At 48.9% G+C, this 14,686-nt stretch overlaps 1 protein-coding gene across 1 annotated transcript in view; it reads right to left on the bottom strand.

The window, feature by feature from the left end:
* The window catches only part of LOC138821763 (engulfment and cell motility protein 1-like), a 168,691-nt gene extending 155,138 nt beyond the window's left edge, over nucleotides 1-13,553 (bottom strand). Inside the window, exon 1 of the mRNA XM_070014183.1 lies at nucleotides 13,260-13,553. The gene's annotated coding sequence lies outside the window, so the exon portion shown is untranslated. The remainder of the gene's footprint in view (nucleotides 1-13,259) is intronic.
* Nucleotides 13,554-14,686: the final 1,133 nt, after the last annotated feature.

The raw sequence follows: 14,686 nt of genomic DNA, 5'->3' as shown, positions 1-14,686 counted from the left end.
TATTCTGAGCGTGGTTATATGACATGAACAAAACCCACCAAATACAAAGCTTAGAGACTCAATATAGAAAGATTAAAGAAAAAACTCAAGGCCACAAGGAATGGCAGCTACCTGAATGTCCACCATCAGCTTAGCCAATTAAAATGACTGTTATATAAGGACCCTGCAACCTAGCCAATGACTATTACATAAGGACCATGGAGCCTAGCCAATTAAAATGACTGTAGTGCCACTTCCGGTTTTCTGGCAGTTTATTGGAGATAAGAGTTTCATGGACTTTCCTGCCGGGGCTGGCTGTGAACCTCAGATTTCAGCCTCCTGAGTAGCTAGGATTACAGGCATGAGCCATGGCACTGTAGCTCAAGTGGTAGAGTGCTAGCCTTGAGTTGAAGAGCTGAGGGACAGCGCTCAGGCCCAGAGTTCAAGCCCCACTACTGACAAAATATATATAAAATAAAATGACTGTACGGACAGAGCTTGGCTTTAGGGTCCATTTTCTGGTACTTCTATCTGCTCAAATCAATGTGAGTTCCTCAACCACCCAGACCCTAATGCCAGCAATGTTTTCAGATCTCACCCTGGATATCCATTCTTGTCTTCTTTCATCAATCAGGTCGTGGATCTCATTGTATTATTCTAAGTCTGTGGTTCTGGGTCCCAACACTCTTAAACATCTCACTGTTAGAGCATTTGAACTCTCCTCCATTAACTGATGAAATGTACAAGCATAAGTCATCACACCCAGTTCCCTGGGCCTCCATATGCCCTGGTAGTACAGCAGGTTCTCCCACCTCCCCACCCCACCCCAACACCTTCGCTGGCTCTCTGTGTCTACACTGCAGCCCAAGAGAAGCATGGACTTCTACTTCTATCTTCAATCTCCCCATCCCTTGTCTTGTTATCTGATCTCCTGCCTCTCTCATCTCAACATGGGATGACCATTACAGTACACACACACACACACTGGAGACCAGGAGCTTTTCTTCTGCTTCCCCAACCCCAGGGCCTTTCTGAGCACCAGCCCATCTCCAGTAATGGCTTCCATAAGTTGCTGATGACAGTGTTCAATCAACACAAACTTAACTTCCATGAGCTTTTCAACTCGCCTACAAATGATGATACCCAGGCACATTTCTTGTTTTACATTTACAAGACACCAAGTCTCCTCATCACTCCTTCCATAGGCGCATCTTCCATGCTCACTCCCAGACTCTTACCACCACCTTTGTTCTCAGGATTCCAGCAGCAGATCCCTGAAAACAACCTTGCACCTTGTTGCTCTCATTCGCTCCAATCCCATGCTCCCACCCCCCCTCCCCAATTGTGCTTATGCCTCTCTGTTGTTGTAAAATTCAACATGATTTTCAATGAAGATTAGAACATTGAAATCTCTAAGTTTGACCAGAACCTCGTATCGTTTGGTCCCAAGAAATCCTGTTTTATACATACTTCTCATAGGAAAAAGAAAAAATGGAAAAGTCCCTTCACCATACTTATGCCATTTGCTCGACTGAAATGTCCCTGTCCTTCTTTCTGCCCCCCTTGCCACAGTGAGATATTGCTCATAGCAGAGCTATCCTCCCAGCCCTCCCCAGAGAGATGGAACTGTTCTAACTGTACTTAGTACAATAACTGACTCACCCAGGAGGACTTTATATCTCTCCCTTTTCTTCTTGTCCTTGTTCTTCTTGAGAACAAGGCATCTTAATTCATCTCAATGACTTCCTCACCTTCCTTCCTTTGGTCTTGGCTACCACAGTATGTAGGGGCTAATCAAATCGAATCAGAGACTCAGTAGATCTCTGTTAAATAAACAAAAAAAGTCTAGATTTACTCATGTGTGTGTGGGGGGGAGAGTGTCCCTGGGCTTGAACTCAGGGCCTAGGCACTGCCCCTGAGCTTTTGTACTCAAGGCTAGCGATCTACACCACTTGGAGCCACAGCTCCACTTCTAATTGTCTGGTGGTTAATTGGAGATGATAGTCTCATGGACTCTATAGCCCTGGCCAGCTTTGAACCATGATCCTCCAATCTCACCCTCCTGAGTATCTACAATTACAGGCATGAGCCACAGCACCTGACATAATAAAGCAAAATATTTTTAAGGAGAGCTTGAAGCCATCAGCATATTCCCTATCTCCTACCACATGTACCATGTTTCAGTGGCTCTAAACAGCTCCTGCCACAAGCTGGCAGACACACAAAAGGTGTCACTCCACTCTGAACAGAATCAGTCTCCTGGGAATCATGGGAGGTTCAACTTGGAAGAATACTGGGTAGCCTGCAGATGATAAACCAGACACCAGTACCACAGCCATTTCCATGGCTGTTGTACCAAATAGGTGAGCTATTGTGCCCAAGAGCCAACCCTGAGCAAAGCTCCCACACAGACCACACTCATCTAGTCCCACCGCTTTATCTCTGCCTGCATAAAGCCCTCAGGATGACATGAGCTCATTGTCTGACCAGTAAATTCAGTCAGAAATCTTTCCCAGTGATCATATTTGTGAACATTTGCCTAGCACACACAAAAATATTCCTGCCTACCTTGCCAGCTCTTCAAGGCCTGGGGCACCCTGCATAATACATAGCTAGCTTTCTGTAGACTCACTGGGAAATTTGCCTTTCACCTGGGGGAAAGAAAAGGCCTCAAAGAAATTTTGATTACGATGAGCAAACTGGCTCTATTCCCTGTATTCCATAAACCTAAAAAGTGAATTCAATTGGAAAATATTTGGATTTAGAATATTGTATCAAAATTACTTAACTGCTTCAGTAAGTTTTCATAACTCACAAAATCCATAGCTAATCCTTAAACCTTCTGTTTCCAAAGCCGTGTTTTCAGCCTCAAAACAGTTTGTTTTGCAGGACTAGCACGTTAGTGGCCAGGCTTCTATCTAAGCAGTAGTTCCCAAGTCACACTTGTCCCTGCCATTATCCACATGAAGATCAGATTACAGCAGACTAGTCTTTGTTCTTCATTTTAGATGTGTGTGTGTGTGTGTGTGTGTGTGTGTGTGTGTGTGGCATAACCTCCTTGTAGCATACCCACAAGAAGCTTCTAAGACCATCTGTCACCCATAGTGACTAAGAATTTTTGCTACGTGGGAGTCTGAGAGCTGGAGGATCCCAGGTCAAAGCAAGCATAAGCAGAAAAGTCTAGGAGATGCCTTCTCCCAAAATAACCAGCAAAAAGTTTGGCTAATGGCATGACTCAACTGGTGGAGCATCAATCTATTAGCAGTGAGGTCCAAGCCTTAAGTACTGCCAAGATACACTATATGCTTCCCAATTCTTTTTTCTTGTTTTCCTTTTCCTCCCTACCATAGCCTTGGAGGGCCTGGAATAGTAAGGCCTTATGCATGCTGGGTTTGCACATTATCATCACCTACAACCCCAACACCTAGAAGAAATAAAGCATTGTCGTGTTTCTCCCATCAGAATGGAGGGAAGGTTTCTAGAACAGGTTCAGCTGAGGAATGAAACTGAGAAAGCACTTCTAAAGAGTCTGTCCCTGGACATAAGTGAAGGCCAGACGTGATAACAACACATCCAGTTCTCGGCCAAAGCTTTGATGGATAAGAGTTGAGCCAACTTACTGTAAAAGTGACACACACCAGAGAAAATGGGATTCAGTGGCTAGCAGAAATGTTTCTCTGCTGCTGACCACCTTCCATTGAAAGTATAACTGCTTGAATGTGTGTAGATGTGTGCATCTGACACAGCCAGCACCTACTTATCATGTAGCAATGGAAGAAAGAGTCTCATTCCCCCAAGTCAAAAATGTTCAAGAAGTTAAGTGGTGACTTTCCACTGAAAGAACTAGACCATGAATCCACTGGAAAAGTCTGGGCCATCGTGAGGCAGCATGGATCAGGGTGGGCAGGATTTATGGAGAAACCATCCTACCAAGGCTTACTGGAATTCTTACTGGGGGGGGGATAGGGGGGTCCGGTCGTGGGGCCTGAATTCTGGGCCTGGGCACTGTCCCTCAGCTCTTCAGCTCAAGGCTAGCGCTCTATCACTTGAGCCACACCGCCACTTCGGCTTTTTTTTCTTTTTCCTTATGTGATGCTGAGGAATCGAACCCAGGCCTCAGGCATGCAAGGCAAGCACTCTACCACTGAACCGCCTTCCCAGCCCTCACACATCTTGCTTAACCAAAAAATGTGCAGTCTGCCCCAAACCTTTCAACTGACTCTATTCCCGAGCCACAGGATTCATGAAGGGCCCAGGGAAAAGCCACCTGTGGTTATACATTTTGGTTAAAGAGCCCAAACACACACTAGTGCACACGTGCATACTCGTGCAAACACACACACATACACACATATATACAATTATTTGGAAATGCATTACACTTCAAAATCAAGGCTAATTGTGTGTAGCACCATGGGGAAAAAAATGGCTCACAAAGGACTTCAGAACCACTGAACACCAGAATCCTAAACTATGCCAATGAACCGAAAATGAAAAGGTTCAGAGGACAGAAGGAAGGAAGGAAGAAAGGAAGGAAGGAAGGAAGGAAGAAGGGAGGGAGGGAAAGGAGGGAGGGAGGGAAAGGAGGGAGGGAGGGAAAGGAGGGAGGGAGGGAAAGGAGGGAGGGAGGGAAAGGAGGGAGGGAGGGTATGGGGCTGTGACTTTTGAGAAGCCTGCTTGGGGAAGCTCAGCTAATCACCAGCCCAGGGGTACAGCTTAAGCCATCAGTTGCAAGAGCCAGAGACACAGGTAAACACAAAGGCATGTCATTACATAAGAAAAGAATTTGGCTGGGTTAGGACACAAATCTCCTCAGGCAAACTGGGTAAAGATTTTATACAAACAGGGGACCAGGTGCTGGTGCCTTATGCTTATAATCTTAACTATTTAGGAAGGTAAGGTTTGAGAATCACAGTTCAAAGCCAGCCTGGACAGAAAAGTCCATGAAACTCTTAGCTCCAAATAATCAGCAAAAAGCCAGGAGCCAGAAGTAAAGGTATACCTCAAGTGGTAGAGTTCCAGATTTGAAAGGAAAAAAGCTCAAGCCCCAGCCTGAAAGAAAAAAGTTCAAGTCCCAGTGAGAACCCCAAATAAATAATTTAATCAAGTAAACAAGTATCTCTAGCCTCCTGCTGCAATATTTTGGGGACACTAACCAAGTACCAATATCCTTTATTACCCAGCTAGCCAAGAGACAAAGAGCTGTGTGGTCCTTTACTCACTGTCCCTGTCCTATACATGTCTTTCTTTTCTGACTCAGACCACTAAGTAAGCCATGCTGGCCCAGTTACCCACCCTCCTCCATCCATCTTATTCTTCTTATCCTCTAAAGGTGGCTATCAACTCAGTCACCAGCACTCAGAATCCAAACCTTGTTAGAAAAATAAGACTCAAAGTCACCAGTCACCACTTCTCCCTGCCACCATGTAGGTAAATAAGAGAAAGAAACAGGAAGGTTGAAATTGCAAAGCATTTAGGGAGCATTAGGAAGACAATGAATGGCCTTTTAGGAGTGAAGGAAACTGGGGAGGAAATGTGGAGAACCTAAGGAAAATAAAGCAACACAAAGGGCAAAGAAACCAAGGAAAATTAAAGGAACACAAAGAACAAACAGCCAAGTGGGAATCCTCTACGTGGGAGTCCTACTTCTAGGCTCAAAGAATGAAAACCCAGCTTCCACCTGCTGCAGAAGTCTAGTTGCTCTGATATCATACAACTGCTCTCACTTCTTAGGCAGAACAAAGCAGGGGTTCTCAGCTAGGCAGGAGTGGGAAAGGGAATAGACTGCTCCCTGAGAAGACAATCTGGAAAGTGTAGACACATTTTTGGTTATCCCAACACATGACCAAGCCAGTCTCCTGAAGTGGGGAGGGAAATATTTTGGTTATAAAGCTTGAAATGTCAATAGCATTGAGACTCAGACTTTGTGAAATAGAGGGCCAATTTCAAGGGCAGTTCTGCAAGTAGAGAAAGAAGGCTACCAGAGACCTGAGCATCCCCCATGAGGAAAGCCATCCTGCCTAACAGACTCTGTATTCATCTATGGTGGAAAACACCAGAGGCACCCTGGGGCCTATGCTCCTCTCTTCACCATGACTCAGTGCCCTGTAATCCTAGCTACTCAGGAGGCTGAGAGCTGAGGATCCCTGTTCCAAGCTAACCTGGACAGGAAAGTCCATGAGACTCTTTATCTCTAATTGACCACCAAAAAGCCAGAAGTGGAGGTGTGTCTCAACTGGTACAGCACCAGTAAAAACCTAAGAGAGGACTTCGCCCTGAATTCAAGCCCCAGTACTGGCACACACAAAAATAACACACACACACACACACACACACACACACACACACACACACACACACTCGTTCTTCATGGCAAATAGTCCTTTTGATGAATTAAATTGCACTCTGGCTCACATGCCAGAGTACATCTATCCTGGGCTAGGTTGATGGGCACACTGTCCCTAGGGGAAGGTGAAAGCCAAGGTCATCTGAAGAATGGCACATCCAAAGAGGAGTTAGCTCTGCAGAGCTCTGCCTCAGTGGCAGCAGGTAGCCCTGGTTTCCATGGCAACCCGGAAACCATCCCTCAGAAGCAACAGCATTCACTTTTTTTTGTTTGTGTTGTTTTTATTTTATTTTTTATGATGCTGGGGACTGAAGCCAAGGTGGCATGCAACTTACCACACCAATTTCACCCTCATGAAATTGGTGCTGCAGCTTCTTGAGTACCTGGGATTACAGGTGCTAACAACTACACGTGCCCTCTGAGCAATTCTATCAGCATGCATGATGATGATCCTCCCCAGAAGCTACTGCAGGAAAAGTCTTACTCAAGCATCCTAGTCTCTGAGGCTGCCAAGTCCAGGAAAACCAACAAGAGAAGCAATCAACCAGTACGTGCAGACATCAGGATACAGAAGATGAAAAAGGGTAGCAGAAAAAAGAATCAAATGTATTGGCTTTAGGCTCAGATATGCTCTCCAAATACCCCAGGGGCATTACACCCCTCCAAGCCCTAGGTATAAGGCTGCTAGGTATAGATTATGTGCAGACTCTCCTTGGGCTTCCAAACTGCATGCGGGAAATGGGTTCCTGCCCACAGGAAGAATCAACTAACACCACTCTGGTTCTCCAACCCATGTGCTAGTGCTTACCGACCCACCATCCCGCCAAATACTGCTCTTTGTACAGAAATACAGTTCTCCCTGGAGCAGATCAAGTACCAAGAATCCAGCACTTTCAACTGAGGAAAAGTTTTGTTCCTACATTATTAACTCTTACAACTAAAACAGCCCAAACTGTAGCCTCAATTCTTAAAATTGTGGTTCCAATAATAATCTTGCTTCATTTCTGGAAGACAGTTAGCAGAAGTGGGGGGAGGGAGGGAAAAGGACCTCAGAAACCTTGAGCAGCATCTCCTTCTATTTATACATGTGACTAATTTCTCCACTCACCACTATATCAGGTTGTGCCTGCAGTTGAGTCCATTTGGTGAGCTAGCGTTCCTGTGCCCACATGCACTTCTAACTCCTTGGACTCCACTCTCCCATCACCTCCCACACACACCTCCCTTGGCTTGAGGACAGTGACAAAAGTGCTCAAATTATCCGAGCACTGACTTTGCAAAACATCAGAAGATATACTGCAAAGACAACATTAATTTCATTGAAGCCTGTCAGGCTTCAGTTGTGGTTATGACAGGTAGTCATGATAGCTAATAATCACACAGCCTAAATTATGCTCAGAACTGAGCAGAGCAACTTGTGTGCATGCTGCACATGAGCTGGCTTTGCTTAGTAGCCTGCAAACACAAATGCTGACATACTGGAAGGCTTGGAGACGGGTAATGTCCAAGGTCACACTGGAACTCTGGATGGAGGGCTGGCTTTCACATCCTTACATTTTGACAGTGCTGAAGTTAGAAACCCTTGACCTCCTTCTTTAGATAAAGGGTATCAAGTCCCAACTGGCTGAAATGCCTAATTGAATCAGATACCGCAGCACTGGGGCTGCTAGCAAAAGAGATCTGCCAGGGTCTCCGCAAATCTCTTAATTAAAATCAAACATATGATAACTGCTCAGCATAAAATAGGAAAAGGAAGGCATACCAGAGTAAATTTCCAAAGATCTTCAAAGTTCTAATCTAGCACACAGATTTACTTCTAAGTACAGTAACTAAGTAATTCTGCACCACCACAGTGAAAAGCATGTCCTTGGTCTCTGATCCCTCCAGGAGGATGATGTTTGGGCCTAGCACAGTGCAGTTCCATAAGCAGACAAAAAATGGGAGGATCTAGGTTTCAGATCAGCCCAGCCCAAAAAGATGTTGAGACCCCACATCAACAGAAAATTCAGCAGGGAGCAGCAGTGTGCACCTGCCAGCCCAGGACCAGCAGTCCATTCACGCCAGCAGGGAGGAAGAGTGAGACCCTATCTCAACAAATGACTACAGAAAATAGACAACTAAGGGCCTGGGTCACATGGTAATGTTCCTGCCTTGCAACACAAAGCCATGAGTTCAAACTCCAGTACAGAAGAAAAAAATTGCCTTAAAAGAGGCATTTTTTAAAGTGAAGCCAATGACTGACACTGCTCCTGCTTCAGGCTTTAGAAATAGTAACTTTTACAGATTATACCAACAGCACATGGTCCACCAGAAATAGCTATATCTTTCTTATTTCAAGATTCTCGGAGTCACTACAAAGTTGTGACTCTACAAAGTATAGATTCTTAGAACTTCCTGGGTTATTAAAATTCTTTTTTAGAAAAGAAGGGCCTAGAATGTTCCTTTGTGGTACAGTGCTTGCTTAGCATGCATGAAGCCCTGGGTTTGATTCCTCAGTACCACATAAACAGAAAGAGCCAGAAGTGGTGCTGTGGCTCAAGTGGTAGAATGTTAGCCTTGAGCAAAAGAAGCTCAGGGACAGTACCTAGGCCCTGAGTTCAAGTCCGGGACTGGCAAAAACAAAAAGAAAAAAAAAAGGAAAGAAAGAAAAGAACAAGACACACTGCTGGTCACAAGTATAATTCTAGCTGCTAATGAAGCTAAGAGGTGAGAATTGAGGTCTAGAACAGCAGTAGCACACAAATCCCAAGCAAAATCACAAGGCTCTGAGTTTAAATCCCAGTATGGTATCACACACACACACACACACACACCATATCAAGCTATACAGTACTCATTAAGATCAAGTGTGTGCACAGAGTGAGACCATGAGGATATTCTTAGGAGAGGATCACAGAGGCTCAATAGCTATGTACAGTTGGTCATATAAAACAATATTTATCAAAATGAACTCCAGGAAAAGTGGGTTCTTTTTCTTTGTTGCTGTTTTTGTTTTCTTTTCCTCTTGTCTTGCTCATTTATCTCTTTTGGGGAGGGTAAGGTTGAGCACAGAAATGGAGGGACAAAGAGTGAACAAATGCAGCAGCGGTATTCACTATACAATGTTGAAAATGACTGTACAACTTGTGGGTTGGGACTGAAGGAAAAAGTGGGGAGAACACAAGGGAAGAGGTGACCTTGTCCAAATAAGGAATTCACTCATTACCTGACTTATGTAACTTGACCCCTTTGTACATCACCTTTACAATAATATATTTTTTTTAAAAACCCAGTGTATATTTTGTGAAACAATTTCTCCTCTGCTCACCTCCACTGCAGGTTTTATCATTTAGTTGTGTTTGCTTACTGTGCCAGAACTGAGGCTTTATTCAGGTCCCAGGCCCTGTTCCTGAGGTTGGTGCTCTAACCCTTGAGAGCCACATCTCCACTTTAGGCTTTTTGATGTTTAAGTAGAGATGAGGGTCTCTTGGACTCTCCTGCTTGTGCTGGCCTCAAACCTTGGTCCTCAGATCTCAGCCTCCTGAATAGAATTACAGGAGCACCCACCCAGGCCAGGCCTACTGCATGTTTTAAATGGCTGGTCTGAACAGACAAAATGGGCATCATTATGTCAGGTCCTCCTTAAGTGTGCAAGCTCTAGCCTAGTAAGACTAGACAGAAGCCAAACTGAATGTGCCCAGCTGCCTCAAGCACTTTCTGCTCTGCAAGGCAGCCAGGTTGAACAATTCCCAACCTTTTCCAAATTCAACAGAATGTCTGCTAAGCCAACCTTTTCCAAATTCAACAGAATGTCTGCTTGGATGGCTGGGGGCACTCAAATGTGCTTGCTTGAGCTTTGGTAACAAAGCTGAATGGACCTACTGTCTCAGCAGAGGCAGGGGAAAAGTTCCCACTGTAAGAATGCCCCTCTCTCAATTTCAGTGTTAGGCAAGGAGATGACAGTGTCTGCTCCAGGCAGCTCCCACCCCCAGCAGCAGCCTCTGGGCAGGGGCTTCAAAGTCTTCCCTTCCGGCCACTCCTGCCCAACCCACTCACACCCAACACACTCAAAGGGGGGCAAAATAAGCAAAACACTCAAACTGTCTTATCTTCAATCCTGTAATTTCAGAAAGATTATGACTTTGAAGCACTTGTCAAAGCTCTTTATCTGCTTTCTCCTTTTCATTTTTCTTCTCCCTGGGGCATCTCTCCTGTCTTCTCCTCTGGAGTTGTCTGCTCCTAGCCTGGACACCTGCCTCCCTGCTCCCTTCCATGGCTGGGAGACCATGTGACACAGTGGGTAAATGGCCATGGTATGATGCATTAACAATCATGACACATTTTGTCCACTAAATAAAGGATGCAATAACAGACCAAGAGTAGTATGTGTTTTCACTCTCCAAGGAAATCACCTCCTGGCCCCTTTCTTGTCTGAGATTCTAAGGGAGGAGGGGGCAAGTCAGTAGAGGGTCTGAAAGAACAGTGGCCACCAACAGACAAGGGTCAGGCTTCTCCATCTGCTCCAGATGCTACAGTCTTCCCTGGGTCTCTTTCCCTGGTGAGTCTCTCCCTAAACAGGCATCTCTTCAGTCAGACATTTAAGGAGCACCTACTAAGGGTGCTCCTTAAACTAAGGGCTAGGAATCCATCCAGTGTGTAAACATTTTAAGGTATTTTCCTCTAGAAACATCCATTCTAATGGAAGAAAGACAATAATGAAACAAGTAAATGTATCATGCCAAAAGGGAAAAATGCTAAGAGAAGAAAAGTGAGAACAGCAGAGGACTATGCAAGGCTGCTTATTTATTATTTACTCAGTTGATTATTTATTTATGGACACTAATAGGGCTTGCACTCAAGGCCTGGGCACTGTTCCTTAGCTTATTTGCTAACGGCTGGTGATCTACCATATGAGCCCCACTTCCACTTCAGGCTTTTTGGTGGCTAATTGGAGGTAAGAGCCTCAAGGACTTTCTTCCTCAAGCTAGCTTTGAGCTGAGATCCTCAGATTTGGCCTCCTGACTAGCTAGGATTGGAGGCATGAGCCACAGACACCTGACTTCTGGTAGCTGTTTCAGATGGGGTGGTTTACCGTGTAAACCCACAATTCAGCAGACCAAAGTAAAGGAATTAAGGGAATGAGCCATCTGGTCTTGTGGGAGAAAGTGACTCATGCATGAAAATGAAATCTGCAAAGGTCCTAGGTTAAGAGCTCAGTGAACAAGAAAAATGGGATGTGCTCTGCATGGTTGTACTGGACAAGGGCTATGTGTGTTGTGGGGCACATGCCATCCAGCACTGGGGACCATCCATATTGCAGCCAGTTGCGGGTCCTAAGTTTCCCCAGACGTCTGCCTGAGCCTGCCCCTAGCTGATACCACCCAAGAGTGTGGTTCCTACATTTCCCCACAAGTCCAGCCCCAGCCCCAGCTGGAGATCCCGCCCTCATTCTTTCACACATTAGCAGTTCATCTAATTAACAACAAGCACACCAGAAACTGCGGACATGTGTAATGGGAGAGGCAGCTGGCCACACAAACTTTTCAATCCCAGACTTCAATACATACAGCAGTATTACTGTCAAGAGCTGAGACTTAAAATTAAGTGTGTTGTATGTCTGCTGAAGCTCTGGCCGGCTAACTTAGCAGGCTCCCCAGTTCTGTAAATGAGGGGACAAAAGCCCTTGAAACAACCTTGGAGACATGCAAACCTGGAGCAGAAAAGACCTCAGTAGCTGCTGGCAGCCTTTGCAATCTCCAAGTGCAGAGGACTGGACCAGGCCCTCGGGTCCCTAAATTGCTCTCAGAGACTGGCTCTTTCAATGCAGACTCTCAATTACTCTTGTTTTCTAGCAATCTTCTTTTAATTCTCAAATTTTTCCACTGTCCCTAACCTCAAGCCACAGGCAGGTGCCTTTGCCTCTGGGGCCACAAAGCCCCCTCCACCCCCCCCCCCCCAGTGTTCTGGGACATCCTACCCCTGACAGTGAGATCCAAGAGTCCCCAGCAGAGGTGGGAGGCCTGTGCAGGCTGAGGCCTGGGGAGCTGTCCAGGGCCCTGGGCTGGCCCTGCGGGGACCTGCCCTGCTGCAGGAAAGCCCTTTGGCAATAAACCAGGGTTGCTCCTGAAACCAAAGGCCTCTGACCCTCCTGACCAACTTCATGGGCGACAGGATCAGTGGGAGGGGAGGCCCTGGAGGCAGAGCACTCCCCCCCCTCCTCCGCCCCCGCCCCCCTCCCCACTGCACGCACCTGCTCTGAGCGCTCAGCCAAACTTGCACTCTGGCCTCACGCTCCGCCCAAGGCTCCGTGTGGACTTTCCCAGCCCCAAGCTCAGCCAGAAGCAGAGGGCGTTATTTCCTCAGCCCTGGAAGGCACCCCACGGCCACCGGGGCCTCTCTCTGCGTTCCGGCTGCGGGACCCCTCTGCCTCGTCCTGCGGGGTCCGCAGGGCGGGTCCACGCCTCCCGCCCGGACCCCAGCGGGACCCCCGTCGCATCCCCACGGGCGGGAGTTTGCGGGGATCGCAGCTGTCCACGGCGCCCCCTGCGCCCCCACGGCCTCATCCATCGCGGCCGGCCCGGTACCGCTGCCCGGGGCGCTTCTCGGCTACACACAAGCACGAGCGCAGCCCCAGGCCCGGCCAGCCGGGTCCGGAGCAGCTGCCCCGAGCTCCGGACTCGCGGTCCCGACGCCCCCGCGAGCCAGTCCCGGTGCACACGTCTCGCTGGGGTCTCCGGCCCTGAGGCGTCCCGGGGTGTCGCACCGGCCCGGGCGCCCTCTCCGCTGATCACCCGGCCCCTGCCCGGCTCCGACCCCCTCCCCGTCGGCCCTGGAGCCCCCTGTCCGCCATCCCCACCGCCCCACGCCGGTCCCCTCCCGCGCACCCCGGAGCCCTCCACGCCGACACCCGGTCCCAGCCCCCCCCCCCCCACCGCCAGCCCAGGAGCCCTCTCACCTCCCCGCCGGCCCAGGAGCCCTCTCACCTCCCGGGCGGCCCTGGAGCCCTTTCCCTTCTCCACCGGCCCGAGGTCAGCGACCCCGCGCGGCGCGGGCCAGAAAACTAGGAACCTGCCCGGGCCCCGATCTCCGGACAGCAGCGGCGGCGGCGGCGGGGGTTCCCGGCATCCGGAGCCCCGACGACCCCTCTCCCGCAGTGCATGGAGGCCCCGCGGCTCTGCGGCCCGGCGGGCGGCCGGGCGGGCGGCGCGCGGCCGGGAAGCAAATCGCTGCTCCACGCGGGTCCCCCAACTCTGCTCGCACTCACTCTGCGGCTCGGGCGGCGCCGCTCTCTCACCTCCTCTTCCTCCCGCCTGCCCCCCCCCCCCCGCAGCCTCCGTCTGCACCTGCGCAGAGCACCGCGCGCTCCCCGGCGAACTCCAGCCAACCGCCGGCCCGCGCGCGCTGCGCTCGCGCCCCCGCCCGCCGCCCGTGAGCCGAGGACGGGGCCCGACTTCCCCACGTCCCCACCTCACACAGAGGGAATGGCCACAGCCCGCGCCCAGACTGCGCTCAGGCACCGAGGGCGCAGGGAGAAGGCCTGCCACCGTCCACCTCAGCCCCCGGGGCCGCCAGCAGCGCCTGCAGCTCTGCACAGGCTTCCATGTTTTTGTCCATCGTGGGGATTGAACTCTGGGCCTGGGCGCTGTCCCTGAGCTCTTCAGCTCAAGCGCGCCACTTCCCGTTTTCAGGTGGTTTATTGGAGATAAATTTCAGGACTTTCCTGCCCGGGCTGGCTTTAAAGCGGGATCCTCAGATCTCAGCCTCCTGAGTAGCTGGGATTACAGGCGTGAGCCACTGGCGCCCGGCCGATCTTGGGCTCTTGAGTAGCTAGGATTGCAGGTGTGATCCATAGGTGCCCAGCCACCTTACTTTTTGAGTAAAACAAACCACCACTGTGGTGACAGTTTTGTAAGAATCACTGGGATGGGATGGGGTGTTTGGATGTGGTGCATCCCTCAAAGACTAGTGTTTTCAAGGCTTGGTCATGAGTCTGCCCTGCTATTGAGAGCTTCTCAGAGGTGTGGCCTCATGAAAGGAAGTTAGATAATTGGGGGCAAGCCCTGAGGGACTCCAAGCCATCTGTGTGTGTGCCTCTCTCTGTTTCTCTGTCTGCCCTCTGTCTGTCTCTGTCTCTGTTTCTCTCTCTCTGTCTCTGTCTCTCTGTCTCTGTCTCTGTCTCTGTCTCTGTCTCTGTCTCTGTCTCTCTCTCTCTCTCTCTCTCTCTCTCTCTCTCTCTCTCTCTCTCTCTCTCTCAATCCTCTCTTGTCCTCAGCTGCCATAAGGTAAACAGCTCTGTTCCTCTACTCCACACACCATTCTACAATCCCTGAAACAGTAAAAGCCAAGCACCATGGACAGAAGCCTCTGCACCCATGAGCCAAA

Source organism: Dipodomys merriami, unplaced genomic scaffold, assembly GCF_024711535.1.
Source record: "Dipodomys merriami isolate MVZ:Mamm:240054 unplaced genomic scaffold, mDipMer1.0.p SCAF_94, whole genome shotgun sequence".
In the NCBI taxonomy this organism is placed as follows: Eukaryota; Metazoa; Chordata; class Mammalia; order Rodentia; family Heteromyidae; genus Dipodomys; species Dipodomys merriami.
Note: the sequence above shows the minus strand (reverse complement) of the source record. Positions and strands in the feature narration are given on the sequence as shown.